General features: G+C 48.0%; 1 protein-coding gene across 1 annotated transcript in view; it reads right to left on the reverse strand.

Annotated features, from left to right (window-relative positions):
* LOC125454925 (BTB/POZ domain-containing protein 3) overlaps positions 1 to 17,923 on the reverse strand; it is a 57,123-nt gene extending 39,200 nt beyond the window's left edge. Inside the window, exon 1 of the mRNA XM_048536246.2 lies at positions 17,791 to 17,923. The gene's annotated coding sequence lies outside the window, so the exon portion shown is untranslated. The remainder of the gene's footprint in view (positions 1 to 17,790) is intronic.
* Between the last annotated feature and the right edge of the window lie 853 nt (positions 17,924 to 18,776).

Below are 18,776 nucleotides of genomic sequence, written 5' to 3' on the forward strand. Positions count from 1 at the left end.
CGAAATAAGAGAGTTTCAGGCTAATGCAGCAACCTTTCCCTATCTTCCATCAATGCAATGAACGTTAAAGTAACCAACTCAAAGGACAACACTTTACAGAAATATCCCTCTCCACCTATTGATGGTGTAAATTCCACTTGAGGAAAACTGGTGTTTTCGGTGGGCACCAGGAAAGAGCAAACTGTCGAAGTTGGAATAAATCAGCCGGGCTGTTTTAAGTCCACAGCAGACAGAGACAGACTGAGATTGTAAACAGTTACCCTCATCACCAGTGAAAGGGGTTCTCGGGGTCAAAATGAAAGTGATCTGACCTTGTTCTCAGTTGTCTACAGACAATGTGACACTACCCAGGACAGCACAGAGAAACTGCAGTTTCTGGACATGTTTGGATAATCTCCTCACTGCCAGTCACAATGGGAAACCATGCTGATGGAAGCCACTACACACTGATCTCGTTTTTACATTATTACTCTGTATTTGCTGGAGAAATCAGCGAACTTCATTGGGAGAACTTGGCTGCAGTTTCACTCCCGACTTCTGTTCTTTGCAAATGACCAGCCTAGGCTCAATGGGCTGAACAGCCACCTTTGATTCGAAGACCCTACTTGCACTCTGCAGATAGATTGTAGGCTGCTAGTCTTGCTACATCTTCAACAGATATCAGCTCAGATCCAAGCCAGTGAGAAAGACAGCAAATACCGCTCTTAGAGTTTATTGACAGCCGTCTCACAGCTCTTTCCACACCCCAGGCCAGTCTCAATTGTACCCCCTTGTGATTAATGAATCAATCAATCCCGATCGTCAGCTTGATGACTTGATATTTTGTAATACTGCCCTAGAAAAGCACTGCAGCAATTGTAACAAATGAAAGTGATTTTTTGCAACCGACTCCCCTCGCAACAGGTGGAAGGGTGTCATTACCATTGGCAAACATTAGGTCTCGTGGCACAGCTATTCTGCAACCATTACATAATACAACTACCCACTGCAATTGACTCCAAACATGAATAGCAACAACACTTTCACAAGCAGACTCAGCATCCAGTAGGTAGGACAATGGAACCTTGCTTCTAAATTGTTGGAATCGCACACCCTTTACTTCTCTGGTTCAGTCCAATTTGTTAAAATGTTGATGGATTAATGCTGGAATAATGCCTGGAATACTCATTTGAGAGAGATATTGCAACAACAACATTCTGTCTCTCTGCCATGGTGTTCATCGACAACACAGTGTTGGATCCCACATCACAAAGACACCCAGCACCCACTCCTGATAACCACACTTGGTTCTGACACGAGTTTCCAATCGCTTACATGCACTACTGCTTCTGTAAAGCCTCCTGGCTACAAGACCACATGATCACAAGGAACAGGAGTAGGCCGTTCAGCCCCTCGAGCCTGGTCTGCCATTCAATAGGAACATGGCTGATCCAACTCTCCTCACTCCCACTTACCTGCCCTTTCTCCATAATCCTTGATGCATATACGCATCAAGAATCTGGCTCTGCCCAGCCTCAGCTCACGAAGCTCTCATCCATGTCTTTGTAACCTTTAAACGTTTCCTGTTCCCATGTATTCCTGGCCAGTCTCACTTCCACCTTCCATAAACTTGAGATTCTCCACAGGCTTGTAGTGAACCACATTCCTCTGGGCCTGACGTCACATATAGAAATATCTACAAATCAGTGGCATATTTCTGTATAAACATCCTCATTTGGCCAACATTATTTTTCTTTTATGGATTCAGACTTTGCAGGCAACACCAGTATTTGTTGCCGATTCCCTAATTGCCCTTGATCTGAGCAGCTTATTGGATCATGTCCGTGCGAAATTCATTGTTAACATATTGCTGGGGTGTCATATACAAACCAAGTGAAGTGAGGGCAGCAGGTTCCCTGTGAACCAGATGGGTTTTTACAGTAATGATACATTCATGCTCATTATCACTGCAATTGTAATTCTGGGTTTATTAATTATTCCGAATTATATTAAATATATAGGAGCTCTAAAGGTGAGATTTGGTCACAAGTCCCTGAGCCATTAGCTTGCAGTATTAGCCTAGTGATGTTGGCATCTTCCCCTGAAATAAGGAGCAGGCACAAAATACATTCACATGGGAAATGAGCCTCATTCTCTTATTTTTGACATCAATATGTACATAGCAGAGAGTCTCAGGCAGCCACTAAAACAGAATAAGAGTAACTCAATCAGGTAACCCACATGGGCAGCTTTTCAGCATTTCCAGTAACATCTGAATCTAGCAGCAGGAGTTTAAGAGAAATCAGCCTGAATGTTCCATTCGCGCTACTCACACAGAATCATACAGTTGTCCAGCACAGAGAAACTATCCAAGATCCCCAGCCGACCAGATAGCCCAAATAAATCTAGTCCCACCACTAGCCTCCACCACTTCCACTAGCAGCTCATTCCATACACGCACCACCCTCTGTGTGGAAACATTGCTCCGTGGGTCCCTTTCAAATCTTTCTCCTTTTGCTTTAAGCCTATGCCCCCTACTTTTGGACTCCCCTACCCTGGGGAAAAGGCCTTGACTATTCACCCTATCCATGCCACTGATGATTTCATAAACCTCAGTGGAGTTGTGGATAGTGACGAAGGATGCTGTAGGTTGCAGAGAGACATAGATAAGCTGCAGAGCTGGGCTGAGAGGTGGCAAATGGAGTTTAATGCAGACAAGTGTGAGGGGATGCACTTTGGTAGGAGTAACCAGAAGGCAAAGTACTGGGCTAATGGTAAGATTCTTAGCAGTGTAGATGAGCAGAGAGATCTCGGTGTCCATGTACACAGATCCTTGAAAGTTGCCACCCAGGTTGACAGGGCTGTTAAGAAGGCATACGGTGTTTTAGCTTTTATTAATAGAGGGATCAAGTTCCGGAACCAAGAGGTTATGGTGAAGCTGTACAAAACTCTGGTGCAGCCGCACTTGGAGTATTGCGTACAGTTCTGGTCACCGCATTATAAGAAGGATGTGGAAGCTTTGGAAAGGGTGCAGAGGAGATTTACTAGGATGTTGCCTGGTATGGAGGGAAGGTCTTATGAGGAAAGGCTGAGGGACTTGAGGCTGTTTTCATTGGAGAGAAGAAGGTTGAGAGGTGACTTAATTGAAACATATAAAATAATCAGAGGGTTAGACAGGGTGGATAGGGAGATCCTTTTCCCTAGGATGGTGATGGCGAGCACGAGGGGGCATAGCTTTAAATTGAAAGAGATAGGACAGATGTCAGAGGTAGTTTCTTTACTCAGAGAGTAGTAAGGGAATGGAACGCTTTGCCTGCAACGGTCGTAGATTCACCAACTTTAAGTACATTTAAGTCATCATTGGACAAGCATATGGACGTACATGGAATAGTGGGCTTCAGGTCGGCACAACATCGAGGGCCGAAGGGCCTGTACTGTGCTGTAATGTTCTATGTTCTATGTTCTACGTTCTATAAGGTCACCCCCTCAGCTTCCGATGCTCCAGGGAAAATAGTCCCAGCCTATTCAGCCTCTCCCTATAGCTCAAACCCCCCCAACCCATGCAACATGTTTTCTGAACCATTTCAAGTTTAACAACATCTTTTGTAATAGCAGGGAGTCTAGAATTGAATGTAGTATTCCGAAAGTGTCCTAACCAATTGCATGGAGAGTGTGGTAGAGCAGACTCCAGGAGCTGAATGGCCCAAACCTGCTCCTCCTTCCTGTGGCAACTGAGAAAACTGAGAAACCAGGTGATACGACACAGTTAATATGAGGCAGCACTGCTTCACTGCGCTGAGCTTGTCTATCTCCCGCCCACGTGACCACACATTTGATGCTCATCTGCTCATTTCCCTCTGCTCTTGCTCAGCTGCAGTTATCGGAGGGGTCAACGGTCATTTGGCCTTCAAAGCTGGGGTTACTTTTGCCTTGGCTTCTTACCAAGGTGATCGAAACCCAGAGCCGAGTCAGGTATGGCAAGAAGTTATCTCAGGGGCAATCCTCTCTTTTCCTGATGTCTGCACACTGTCCGTGTGTGTGCATGTGTGCGTGCGTGCATGTATGCGTGTGTGCGGACCGCAATGTTTCTGCCTTGTGAACAAAAGAAGGTGCAGGAACGTCACTTTCAGAACAATGAAGAAATAGAAGGGTTTGGGTGGTTCCCTAAGGAGGAAGAGCAAATCTGGATTTGTTGAAATCCCACGACTCGATTATGTTAAAGCTGACTGAAGCCTTGGGTGGGAGAGTATCAGACACTAGGTTTGTGCAACATCATTTGGCTTCAGTTTTTTTTTCCCCTTTATTCATTCACAGGATGAGGGCATCACTGACCAGGCAGCATTTATTGCGCATAGTCAGCCACATTGCTGTGGGTCCGGAGTCACATGTAGGACAGAACAGGTAAGGGTGGCAGATTCCTTCCCTGAAGGACATTAGTGAACCAGACGGGTTCTTGCCGACAATCAACAACAGATTCACGGTCATCATTAGATTGTTAATTCCAGATATTTTTATTGAATTCAAATTTCACCTTCTGCTGTGGCAGGATTTGAACCCAGGTCCCCAGAACATCACCTGGGTCTCTGGATTAACAGTCTAGCAATAATACCACTAGGCCATCACCTCCCCTGTAACATTCAATTAATGCCTTTTCCATCCTCTACCATGCTCAACTAATTACCAATTGACTGTTATGGCTGACAATTTGGGTGGGAACAAGGGGAAAATATTCGGGCCCTCAGCCTGATTTTTGGCCCTTCAGTGAAATCATATATTTGTAAAATCGACCTATTCGAAGACATTAAGACATGCCACTTGAGTTGCTGGGACGTGAACATGGACCTTTGGGTCCACAGGTAATACACGGGGTCTCAGTAGTTAGCAGTGTCGCCTGACAGCACCTGGGTCCTGGGTTCAGTTCCGGCCTTCGGTGACTGTCTGTGTGGAGTTTGCATGTTCTCCCCCATGTCTGTGTGGGTTTCCTCCTGCCCTCCAGCTTAGATGGATTGGCCAGGCTAAACTGCCCCATAAGGTGCAGACTAGGTGCGTTAGCCATGTGAAATGCAGGGTTACAGGAACAGGGTGGGGTTAGGTCTGGGTGGGATTCACGCCTGCATTGGCACACAAGGGAGTGGGTGCTTGTGGATGTGGTGCCAATCAAACGGGTTCTGCTTTGTTTCAAGACGATGTCAGGCTTCTTGAGTGTTGTTGGAGCTGCCCCCATCCAGGCAAGTGGGGAGTATTCCATCCCACTCCTGACTTGTGCCTAATTGATGATGGACAGGCTTTGGGGAGTCAGGAAGTGAGTTACTGCCAGTCTCTGACCTGCTGTTGTAGCCACTGTGTCTATGTGGGAAGTTCAGTTGCATTTCTGGAAACGGCAGCACCCAGAATGTTGATAGTGGGGGATTCAGTGAGGGCAATACCGTTGAATGTCAAGGGGTAGTGGTTAGATCGTGTCGTATTCGAGATGGTCACTCCCTGGCATTTGTGTGGCACCAATGTTACTTGCCACTTGTCAGCTCAATCTGGATATTGTCTATTGGAACGTGGAGCGCTTCAGTAGAGCTGATAGGAAGAAGTCGTTCCCCCTTGTAAACGAAACAAGAATGAGAGCACATAGACTTGAAGTGATGGTCAAAAGAAGCGAGGGTGATGTGAGGAAAAATCTTCTTCATTCCTTCAGTATTTAGGGTAGGGAAGGGACTCTCTGGAAATGTGGTGGAGGTACGTTGGTCTGAGATATTTCAGAGGCTACTGGACGAGTATTTAGATAGTAATAGCGTACAGGATTGTGGGGATAAGGCAGGAGATTGGTCCTAGGTCATGGAACCAGAATGGATAATAACATTGGCGCAGGCACGATGGGCCAATTGGCTTCCTATTGCGCCAAAACAATTCTGCAATTTTTCGGTGTTCACTTATGATTTACTTGATCACTTGCTCAAAAACACAATAAATTAGGTTATTTAAAAACTTTATTCTTCCTCAAAATTCTGTCTGTCCAATCAGCAGTGCAGCCTCGATGGGCTGAAGGGCCTCTTCTGTACTGTACAATTCTAAATTCTCAAACACCAATTGCTATTGACAAGATTCTGCGAGCTGCCCCCGCAGAGTAATTCATCGAGCCTGGAGTAATGTGGGCTTCTTTCTTCTACATCGCTCTTCAAATAACACCAAACGATCAGCAAATTTCCAATCAGATTTCTCATGGTGACAGTAATGTTGTATGAGTCTAGACCACACAAAACGGCCATTCGGCCTCTTGAGGCTGCACCAGGCAAAAGCAATCACCAAACTACTCTAACCCCATTTCCCAGTGCTGCTGGGAAACGTGATTCAACGTTTACAGAAAGATCAGTTTGAAGTAATTCATGATATGAAGTCAACCCATCACACGTTCTCGTGGTCCCTGTCCCTCCACTAGTGTTACCAACAGCACAGTGCTTGCAGCCCTGTGTGAGAGCAGTCTCCAGCACACACAGATCCCAACTGCCCCGATAGTGTGGAAGCAGGCCATTCAGCCCACTGAGTCGGTACTGATCCTGCAAAGAATATCCCACCCGTCCTGTGGCCCTGCATTTCCCACGGCTAATCCACCTTAACCTGCACATCCCTGGACACTGGGGGACAATTTAGCGCGGCCAATCCATCCTAACCTGCACATCTTTGGACAGTGGGAGGACACCGCAGCACCCGAAGGAAACCCACGCAGGCGCGGGGAGAATGTGCAAACTCCACACAGGCAGACGAGGCTGGTGATGTGAGGCAGCTAACCACTGAGCCACCCTGCTGTCCCTGCTGCAATATAATTGTAGGTCCGACCCTGTAATAATTCTGTGATTCACGCCTGCATTCAAAAGCAAACGAGGGAACTGTAAACAAACACGCCCTCCCGGCATTGGTCAAGCAAATGGCTGCGTGATCCCCGGGTGAAAACTGCATCTGCCAATTGATCCTTCGCCTCCCAATGGGATTATTATGTTGGATTTGCTTGCAATGGATAGGGAAAAGCAGGAAGTCCTAAAAAAAAGCAGGAAAACACACCTTCAAGGGGCCCAGTAGCTTGGTTTAAACATTCAACAAAAACACTTTCCCAACTTTGGAGTCTGATCATAGTTTCGTTTAAAACGGCAAAAAAAATTAGTCAGAAGACCGTGCCCATTAGTTTGCATAAAGCATACAGTTAGTTAGGCAAAGCACTGTGGGTATGGACTTTGTGAGATTATTCTGTCAGCAATGTTCTCTTTTGAGGTTGTGGAGTGAGGCTTTTGTTTTTGTTTGTTAGCTGATGCCTGCTTGAAGTGTCTGGAAATTCTCAGCAAAACTCAACCAGACAGCGAAGAGCAAGACTGAGTGAGTTTCTTTGTCATGGTTTCATTTCTTCGCAGCATACTTCATTTCAGGTTACACCCTGCATACCCTACCAGCCGGTGATCTCAGCTGGAGCACTGCGTCCAGTAGCAGCAGCTCTGCCCAGGACTCTCAGAACCTACAGAGAGTTATGAGCACAGCCTGGTCAGTCATACAAACCAACCTTTCATCCATTGACTCTGTGAACTTCCAACCCCAGACATTCCTGTTCTGTTGGTGCATCTGGATAAAGAGACTTAACTTAGTGCTGTTTACTAAGGCATAATGATGAGTTCCTTGAGAAGCCTCCATGCTACACTGTGTCACACATAACATTCAGGGAAGGCGACCAACATCATCACTCCCACCCCAGTCATAATCTCTTCCAACCTCTTCCATCAGGCAGAAGGTACAAAACGTTAAACACAGGTACTGACAGATTTAAGAACAGCTTCTTCCCCCCTGTTATTCGCCTTCTAATTGGACCTCTCAAATTTCAAATTTAAATGCTGATTTTGCACTCTGTGCACCCTCTCTGCAGCCGTAACATTGTATTCCTTGCTCTGTTCTATTACCCTAAAGCACTTTGTATGGTATTACCTGCCTGTACTACATGCAAAACAAAACTTTTCACTGTACCCAGGAACATGTGACAACAATGAAGCAAAGAAAAAGTTGTGAGCGCCACATTATTGGAAAGATGGGAACACATTGGAGAGAGCGTGCAGAAGATGGGAGAGACGGGAACATATTGGAGATTGCCTACAGAAGATGGGAACACATTGGAGACAGCGTACAGAAGATGGGAACATATTGGAGAGCGAGTACAGAAGATGGGAGAGATGCGAACACATTGGAGAGAGAATACAGAAGGGATTTACAAGAATGGTTCCAGGAATGAGAAACTTCAGTGACAAGGACAGATTGAAGAAGTTGGGACTGTTCTCCCAGGAGAGATCGCGACTGAGAGAGGATTTGACAGGTGCTTACAAAATCAAAAACCCAGGGCTGAATCAATAGGGGGGAGCCATTCACGCTCCAAAGTGGAACAAAAACGAGAGGCGCACAGACTTAACATGGTGTGCAAAAGAAGCAACTGTGATGGGAGGAAAAAACCCTTTTCACACAGCGGGTGGGGAGGGTCTGGAAAGCATTGCTTGGAAATGTGGGGAGGCAGGTTCAATTGGGGCTTTCAAGAGGGAATTGGGTGGTGATTTGGACAGAAATACTGTACAGGGATATCAGGGAGAAGGCAGGAGACTGGCACTAGAGAATGATGCCCATTTGAAGAGCCAATGCAGGTATGATGGGCTGAGTGGCCTCCTCCAGCGCCCGATGTTTCACCACACTACTTAATTATTGAAACACTCATGCCTTATCTCCATATCCCGCGAGACATTTTCCATTAAGTTTTTGTTTATTTGTTCATAAGACATAGCCAGCCTAGCATTTAATGCCCATCTCTCATTGCCTGTAGGGCAGTTAAGACTCAATCAACCAACAGCATCTCCCTTTGTCCATTGATCCTTGATCCTGGGTTACTGTCATACCAGAAGTAGCCACAGCCAAACACTGGAGTTACCAATCTCTGACAGGAAAATAAACTTTGGTGTGCAAGGCATCATATCCTGGGGTCCCCAGTCAAGAGGAAGGCTCTCAGGTGTCCTGTGAAGTGTCTGATGGTCAGAAGTACAGTTGCCCCTTCCTTCCAAGAGTGAGCAGATGGCTCGGACGACATCTATCTAAGACAGTATGACAATAATGGGAACAGATGTAGGCCATTCGGCCCCTCAAGCCTGCTCTACCATTTGATAGGGTCTTGGCTGATCTGACACTCATGTCCTCTTCCTGTAATTCTAGATTCGTGATCAATAGGGGAATCAATCTACCTCAGCCCTGGTATAGTGTCTCAGTGGTTAGCACTGCTGCCTCACAGGTTCTGGGTTTGATTCCACCCTCAGGCGACTGTCCGTGTGTAGTTTGCACATTCTCCCTGTGCCTCCGTGGGTTTCCTCCAGTTTCCTCCCACAGTCCAAAGATGCGCAGGCTAGGAGGATTGGCCATGGGAAATTGCCTGAAGTGTTCAGGGATGTGTAGATTCAGTGGGTTATAGTGGGACGGGCCAGGCTGGGATGCTCTGAGGGTCAGTGTGGGCCAGTTGGGCTGAAGGGCCTGTTTCCACACTGTAGGGATGAACAGGCACAAGCTCCCACAGGTCTCTGTGGCAAGGACAAAGAAGATTTGTGTCTACAAAGCAAGGGCTCTCTGTTTTTTTGAAGTAGCCTGACCCCTGTCTGCCACTTTACACAAACAAGAAGCAGATCCTTCCATTCACTGGGAGCCTACCTGTATAAGATCCCGTAACGCTCACGCCATACCACTGCCAGGTGATAACCACCTCCAACAAGAGATCATTGAAACATCCCCCCTTCGTACTCAATGCCATCGCCACTGTTGAATCTCCCAAGTTCAATATCCTGAGAGTTACCGTTGGCCAGAATCTTACTGGACTGGAGACAAAAATGTTGTGTCTACAAGAGTTAATTCAGAGGCTGAGAATGCCACACAATGTAACTCACCTCCAGTCTTCCCGAAGCCTGTCCACCTTACATCTATAAAGGTATAAGTTGTGAGTGTGATGGAATACTCCCTGCTTGCTTAAACGGGTGCAGCTCCAACAACACCCAAAAAGCTTGATTAATGCCCTACCCATTTCAACTTTCAATCTCCCCATCATCGATGCTCAGTAGCAGGAGCGTAAACCATCTACAAGATGTATTGAAGCATCCGAGGCTCTCTCAACAGCACCTTCCAAACTCTCAATGTCTACTATCGCAAAAGATAAGGACAACAGATACAAGGCAGCACCACCTTCTCTGCAAGTTCCCCTCCCAGGGCCTCACCATCCTGACTTGGAAATATATCGCCGTTCCATCAGTGTCATTGGGTCGAAATCCTGAACCCCCTGGAATTGCAGAGGTTCAAGAAGACAGTTCATCACTACCTTCCCAATGGCAATTAGGGATGGGCAACAAATGCTGAGGGTTGTGCCCACACCCCTGAATGAATAAAATAAAACTCATACATGAGCAGTGTGCTGAAAATTACAGATGATGAACATTGCCTATGTAGAGCATTCATGCTACAGTTCAAGTTCTTGAAAAGCACTAGAGGTGCTACAAGAAGCTAACAACTTCTCCACTTTTTTTGATATTCCTACCAACCACATGGCTCAAATTGTGAGACATCTGTCAGAGGCAAAAAAAAATCATAGTGAATACCCGAAAAAAAACTTACAATTGTTAAACAGGTTCTGCTGGATCTAGGAGAGGGTAGGAAGATAGACATTTGTCATTTAAATTGACAAAGATTAACATTTCAGGTTGAGACTCAGGTCTCGGTTCTGGAACACGTCCTGATCATTGATTGAGGTGAAGTGGGAAAACTTCACCATCCCATACTTCTACCCTGCAATTACTGCTATGGCAAGACCTTTGTGAAATGACTCGAGGAAAGGCATTGTTCCATTCCCCTTATCTTCCTTCGACACCTAATTCGAAATTCCTCCACAAGAGAGAACATCCTCTCAACACATACCTCAACAACAAAGTGTGGAGCTGGATGAACACAGCAGGCCAAGTAGCATCCTAGGAGAACAAAAGCTGATGTTTCGGGCCTTTTCTGATGAAGAGTCTAGGCACGAAACGTCAGCTTTTGTGCTTCTAAGATGCTGCTTGGTCTGCTGTGTTCATCCAGCTCCTCACTTCGTTGTCTCGGATTCTCCAGCATCTGCAGTTCCCATTATCTCTGCTCACATACCGCAACAAGCTAATTAAAATATCAAAACCTGCCTCAGGATCTCAGCTTTTAATAAGATCACTTTTCATCGACTCAAACTCTGATGTGTTTAGGTTCAATCTGCTCACTGCTTCTTGGAAGACAATCTCCCTCATCCTATGAATCAGTAAAGTGAACTGCTCCTTCCTTGAATAAGGAGACCAACACTATACAAAAACTGTGGTAACAAAGGAACATTCAATGAAATAATGCCAAGTTTGGGTTTTTCTTATGGTTGTCTCTTATTTGACCCTATTACTGTCATTAAATAATATCAACCTCTGAAATGAAAACAGTAAATAAAAGGAGGAACTCAGCACTGCTCTGAACCTGAGATAGCAGGACTTTCTGAAGAAGGGTCTAGGCCTGAAATGTCAGCCTTCTTGCTCCACTGATGCTGCTATGCCTGCTGTGTTCATCCAGCTCTACAACTCATTATCGCATTTCCCTGAACCTGTTTCTTTAATAAACTCAGAGATAATGGGAACTGCAAATGCTGGAGAATCCAAGATAATAAAATGTGAGGCTGGATGAACACAGCAGGCCAAGCAGCATCCAAGGAGCACAAAAGCTGACGTTTCGGGCCTAGACCCTTCATCAGAGAGGGGGATGGGGTGAGGGTTCTGGAATAAATAGGGAGAGAGGGGGAGGTGGACCGAAGATGGAGAGAAAAGAAGATAGGTGGAGAGAGTATAGGTGGGGAGGTAGGGAGGGGATAGGTCAGTCCAGGGAAGACAGACAGGTCAAGGAGGTGGGATGAGGTTAGTAGGTAGATGGAGGTGCGGCTTGGGGTGGGAGGAAGGGATGGGTGAGAGGAAGAACAGGTTAGGGAGGCAGAGACAGGTTGGACTGGTTTTGGGATGCAGTGGGTGGAGGGGAAGAGCTGGGCTGGTTGTGTGGTGCAGTGGGGGGAGGGGACGAACTGGGCTGGTTTAGGGATGCAGTTGGGGAAGGGGAGATTTTGAAACTGGTGAAGTCCACATTGATACCATTCGGCTGCAGGGTTCCCAGGAGGAATATGAGTTGCTGTTCCTGCAACCTTCGGGTGGCATCATTGTGGCACTGCAGGAGGCCCATGATGGACATGTCATCTAAAGAATGGGAGGGGGATTGGAAATGGTTTCCGACTGGGAGGTGCAGTTGTCTGTTGCGGACTGAGCGGAGGTGTTCTGCAAAGCGGTCTCCAAGCCTCCGCTTTGTTTCCCCAATGTAGAGGAAGCCACACCGGGTACAGTGGATGCAGTATACCACATTGGCAGATGTGCAGGTGAACCTCTGCTTAATGTGGAGTGTCATCTTGGGGCCTGGGATAGGGGTGAGGGAGGAGGTGTGGGGGCAAGTGTAGCATTTCCTGCGGTTGCAGGGGAAGGAGCCGGGTGTGGTGGGGTTGGAGGGCAGTGTGGAGCGAACAAGGGAGTCACGGAGAGAGTGGTCTCTCCGGAAAGCAGACAAGGGTGGGGATGGAAAAATGTCTTGGGTGGTGGGGTCGGATTGTAGATGGCGGAAGTGTCGGAGGATGATGCGTTGTATCCGGAGGTTGGTGGGGTGGTGTGTGAGAACGAGGGGGATCCTCTTTGGGCGGTTGTGGCGGGGGCGGGGTGTGAGGGATGTGTCGCGGGAAATGCGGGAGACGCGGTCAAGGGCGTTCTCGATCACTGTGGGGGGAAAGTTGCGGTCCTTGAAGAACTTGGACATTTGAGATATGCCGCAGTGGAATGTCTTATCGTGGGAGCAGATACGGTGGACGCGGAGGAATTGGGAATAGGGGATGGAATTTTTGCAGGAGGGTGGGTGGGAGGAGGTGTATTCTAGATAACTGTGGGAGTCGGTGGGCTTGAAATGGACATCAGTTACAAGCTGGTTGCCTGAGATGCAGACTGAGAGGTCCAGGAAGGTGAGGGATGTGCTGGAGATGGCCCAGGTGAACTGAAGGTTGGGGTGAAAGGTGTTGGTGAAGTGGATGAACTGTTCGAGCTCCTCTGGGGAACAAGAGGCGGCGCCGATACAGTCATCAATGTACCGGAGGAAGAGGTGGGGTTTGGGGCCTGTGTAGGTGCGGAAGAGGGACTGTTCCTCGTAACCTACAAAGAGGCAGGCATAGCTGGGGCCCATGCGGGTGCCCATGGCCACCCCCTTAGTCCTACGGGGGTGGCCATGGGCACCCGCATGGGCCCCAGCTATGCCTGCCTCTTTGTAGGTTACGAGGAACAGTCCCTCTTCCGCACCTACACAGGCCCCAAACCCCACCTCTTCCTCCGGTACATTGATGACTGTATCGGCGCCGCCTCTTGCTCCCCACAGGAGCTCGAACAGTTCATCCACTTCACCAACACCTTTCACCCCAACCTTCAGTTCACCTGGGCCATCTCCAGCACATCCCTCACCTTCCTGGACCTCTCAGTCTGCATCTCAGGCAACCAGCTTGTAACTGATGTCCATTTCAAGCCCACCGACTCCCACAGTTATCTAGAATACACCTCCTCCCACCCACCCTCCTGCAAAAATTCCATCCCCTATTCCCAATTCCTCCGCCTCCGCCGCATCTGCTCCCACGATAAGACATTCCACTCCCGCACATCTCAGATGTCCGAGTTCTTCAAGGACCACAACTTTCCCCCCACAGTGATCGAGAACGCCCTTGACCGCGTCTCCTGCATTTCCCGCGACACATCCCTCACACCCCGCCCCCGCCACAACCGCCCGAAGAGGATCCCCCTCGTTCTCACACACCACCCCACCAACCTCCGGATACAACGCATCATCCTCCGACACTTCCGCCATCTACAATCCGACCCCACCACCCAAGACATTTTTCCATCCCCACCTCTGTCTGCTTTCCGGAGAGACCACTCTCTCCGTGAGTCCCTTGTTCGCTCCACACTGCCCTCCAACCCCACCACACCCGGCACCTTCCCCTGCAACCGCAGGAAATGCTACACTTGTCCCACACCTCCTCCCTCACCCCTATCGCAGGCCCCAAGATGACATTCCACATTAAGCAGAGGTTCACCTGCACATCTGCCAATGTGGTATACTGCATCCACTGTACCCAGTGTGGCTTTCTCTACATTGGGGAAACCAAGTGGAGGCTTGGAGACCGCTTTGCAGAACACCTCCACTCAGTTCGCAACAAACAACTGCACCTCCCAGTCGGAAACCATTTGCACTCCTTCTCCCATTCTTTAGATGTCATGTCCATCATGGGCCTCCTGCAGTGCCACAATGATGCCACCCGAAGGTTGCAGGAACAGCAACTCATATTCCACCTGGGAACCCTGCAGCCCAATGGTATCAATGTGGACTTCACCAGTTTCAAAATCTCCCCTTCCCCAACTGCATCCCTAAACCAGCCCAGTTCGTCCCCTCCCCACATTGCACCACACAACCAGCCCAGCTCTTCCCCTCCACCTACTGCATCCCAAAACCAGTCCAACCTGTCTCTGCCTCCCTAACCTGTTCTTCCTCTCACCCATCCCTTCCTCCCACCCCAAGCCGCACCTCCATCTCCTACCTACTAACCTCATCCCACCTCCTTGTCCTGTCCGTCTTCCCTGGACTGACCTATCCCCTCCCTGCCTCCCCACCTATACTCTCTCCACCTATCTTCTTTACTTTCCATCTTCAGTCTGCCTCCCCCTCTCTCCCTATTTATTCCAGAACCCTCACCCCATCCCCCTCTCTGATGAAGGGTCTAGGCCCGAAACGTCAGCTTTTGTGCTCCTGGGATGCTGCTGGGCCTGCTGTGTTCATCCAGCCTCACATTTTATTATCTTTAATAAACTGTTGTTTTGTCTGCAAGCAGGGCAGCTAGCAAGTTTAACTTTATTCTGAAACTTCCAAACCCACGACCACTTCCTTCTAGAAGGACAGGGGCAGCAGATCTTTGGGACCCCCACCCCCTGGCAAGTTCTGCTCCATCCTGATTTGGAAATATATTGATGTTGCTTCACTGTCAGTGGGTCAAAATCCTGGAATTCCATACCTAAGAGCATTGTGGGTCAACCTACAGCATATGGACTGCTGCGGTTCAAGAAGGCAGCTCACCGCTACCTTCTCAAGGGACAACTACAGATGGAGAATAAATATTAGCCCAGGCAGAAACAACCACATCCCACACAAGATTATTTTAAAAACTCAGTGAAGAGAGAAACAGAGTTAATGCTTTCAGCCCAATATGACTCTTCCTCAGAACTGTATAACCATTCTGAAGAAGTCACATCAGATATGAAATGTTAATCCTGTGTCTCTCTCCACAGATGCTGCCAGACCTGCTGATTTTCCCCAGCGTTCTCTGTGCTCATTTCAAATTTCCAGCATCTGCTGTATTTTGCTTTCATTGACTTTATACTGGAGCAGAGGCTTTTACTTAATGAGCAAAGAATTCTTATTACAACTGCAAGTTTAGAGCTACAGATCAATTAGGTCTGTTAGAAAACTCCCATGTTAATTAGGCCAGATTAAATCAAACTCACAGGCTTGCCAAACAAATGGCATTCTTTTCCCCTGCATAAATTGCGATAAGCGCTCACCTGTAAGAGTGGTAGGGGCAAAAACACTCATAACAGTTCAAAGTTAGACGGCATAGGCTTAAGGTGAGAGGTGAAACATTTAAAATGGAATTAAAGGGCAATCTTTTCTCACAGAGGGTGGTGTGTGTATGGAATGAGCTGCCAGAGGAAGTGGTGGAGGCTGGTACAATTACAACATTTAAATGGCATCTGGATGGGTGCATGAACAGGAAGAGTTTAGAGGGATATGGGCCAAATGCTGGAAAATGGGACTAGATTAATTTAGGATATCTCGTCAGCATGGGCGAGTTGGACTGAAGGGTCTGTTTCAATGCTGCACAGTTCTATGACTCTAAGTATATAGATGTACATTTGCAATTCCAAGGCAATGAGCCAAGTGCTGGAAAATGGGACTAGAATAGTTAATTGAACCAAGCGGAGGCTTGGGGACCGCTTTGCAGAACACCTCCGCTCGGTTCGCAATAAACAACTGCAAACCATTTCCACTCCCCCTCCCATTCTTTAGATGACATATCCATCATGGGCCTCCTGCAGTGCCACAATGATGCCACCTGAAGGTTGCAGGAACAGCAACTCATATTCCGCTTGGGAACCCTGCAGCCCAATGGTATCAATGTGGACTTCATCAGCTTCAAAATCTCCCCTTCCCCCACCGCATCCCAAAACCAGCCCAGTTCGTCCCCTCCCCACACTGCACCACACAACCAGCCCAGCTCTTCCCCTCCACCCACTGCATCCCAAAACCAGTCCAACCTGTCTGTGCCTCCCTAACCTGTTCTTCCTCTCACCCATCCCTTCCTCCCACCCCAAGCCGCACCTCCATCTCCTACCTACTAACCTCATCCCACCTCCTTGACCTGTCCGTCTTCCCTGGACTGACCTATCCCCTCCCTGCCTCCCCACCTATACTGTCCTCTCCACCTATCTTCTTTTCTCTCCATCTTCGGTCCGCATCCCCCTCTCTGCCTCTCTCCCTATTTATTCCAGAACCCTCACCCCATCCCCCTCTCTGATGAAGGGTCCAGGCCCGAAACGTCAGCTTTTGTGCTCCTGAGATGCTGCTTGGCCTGCTGTGTTCATCCAGCCTCACATTTTGTTGTCTTGGATTCTCCAGCATCTGCAGTTCCCATTATCACTAGAATAGTTAATTGGTTGTTTTTAACTAGCGTAGAGTTGATGGACTGAAGGGCCTTTTCCACATGTAGACCTCTGCGACTCTAAAACATTCTAACATTTGCCCCAATGAGCACATACACCTCTCTGTTTTCGGCAACGCTCATATAATCGAATACCTTTGAACATAGTTGGCTGCAACATGACAGTGGTCTTAAACCTTTGTTTTCCTCAAACAAGAAATAATAAATTAAGGTGCAATTTCTCAGATCTGTGGGGGAGGGGAAGTTGGAGGTAGAGAGAACAAAACTTCAGTGAAACTCAACTTTTCATCCCCCAAGTGGAACTAACTTTTAATCTCTTTCTGGTCCTCTAACTCCCATCACATTAAACGGAGTTGGGGAGAGGCTGTCGACGAAAGAATGGAGAGGAAGGGGGGGGGGGAGGGGATTGAGTCAAAACAACTTGCTATTGTGTTCCTACAATCTGTGCTAAATGCTCCCTTCCTGTGCCTTCAGCTAGATGGCCAAAGAGAGAGAGAATGGAACTGTTTGCAGCCAATACACTCCACACCACAGGCTGTAAGCATTGAGTGCAAAACTGTGCTGAAACTGTTCAACATCACACACACACACAATAAAAATCCCAGTTCGGTTCAAGGCAAACCAAGGAAGGGAAATTATGAAACATTAAACTTTATTATCCCCAAAGATGAGGTAAAAAACACCGAGCAAACACGACAGTTACTCTCTCTCTCCCACCACCAGCATCTCTGACAAAACTTTGTCTGCAACTTACACCCTCTGTACGTACTAAGACAAAGCGACAACAATATCAAACCAGAATACGATGCAAACGGATTGTTGGAGAGCCCACTCTCACCCCCCGCCCCCGTCTGGAAACGCTGCTACCTCCCTCCAACACACATAGCCCAACTCTAACTCAGCACCCCGCCCCCCCCCATGAGGGTATTACTGACCTGCTCCGGTGTCGATTCGGTTCGTTGAGAAACACCTCTGATGCTTCGCCCTCCCCTCTCCTTCCACTGCCCACCCTCCAAAACAAAACAAAAAAATTGCAGGAAGAGCGATTGCAACGTGCAATCGGGGCTATCTGTATTGGGCGGGGGGGGGGGGAGAGCAGAATGGGAAAAAAACTGCAGGAAAAGGGTGGAGAGAAGGAGAGAGAGGCAACTCCCAGCTGGGGTTTCAGGTCAGGATCTCGCCTTGTTGTAAAGGGGATACGCTGGTTTCATCTATCGTACACAGTCCCCCGGCCGCTCCTCCGCAACAGAGCTCGCTACAGTCCTGGAGAACTCAATCTCAGGCATTCAAACCAAATTACAACAGTAAAAACAGGCAGACTGTCTTCTTCCACAGTACAGCACTTTCTACAGCCTTTCTCTCACTGGCTGAGGTCTTTTTGCCCTGGGAGAGCTGGGGGGGGGGGGGAAATCCCATAAAAAAAAGCAGGAAGAAAACAAAGGAACTTCTGAAATTAACCAACTGAATGATGTTACGCTGAGAATTTCCACTTGTTTACCGCATTGTAGAGCAGCTAGCTCGAAAAGGCTGAATTTCAATTGCAAGTTCATACCCCCCCCGCCATAGTTTTACACATCAACCTGCTCAGAAACAGTGTGACACACTTCCAAAACAAGTGGGACCGGGACCGTCACCGCCTGCTCAGGGACAGGGGCGCTACCACGGCACAATAAGAGCCCGCGGGCCTTTGTTTATAGAATAAAATGTTGGTCAAATTCAGCTCCACACCACAGAGTTGGCAAACTCCCATCCAGAACGACATCTTTGCCACTAATTGTACTGGGTGCCCATCTGGAATGTTTAAAATGCCCAGGCTATGGACCAAGTGCATTCAAATGGGATTTAAATGAGTTCTGGGGGAGGGCCACCGGGCCTGAAACTGATCTTCACAGATGATGCCAGGCCTGCTGAGCTTTTCCAG

This window comes from Stegostoma tigrinum, chromosome 9, assembly GCF_030684315.1.
Source record: "Stegostoma tigrinum isolate sSteTig4 chromosome 9, sSteTig4.hap1, whole genome shotgun sequence".
NCBI lineage: Eukaryota > Metazoa > Chordata > Chondrichthyes > Orectolobiformes > Stegostomatidae > Stegostoma > Stegostoma tigrinum.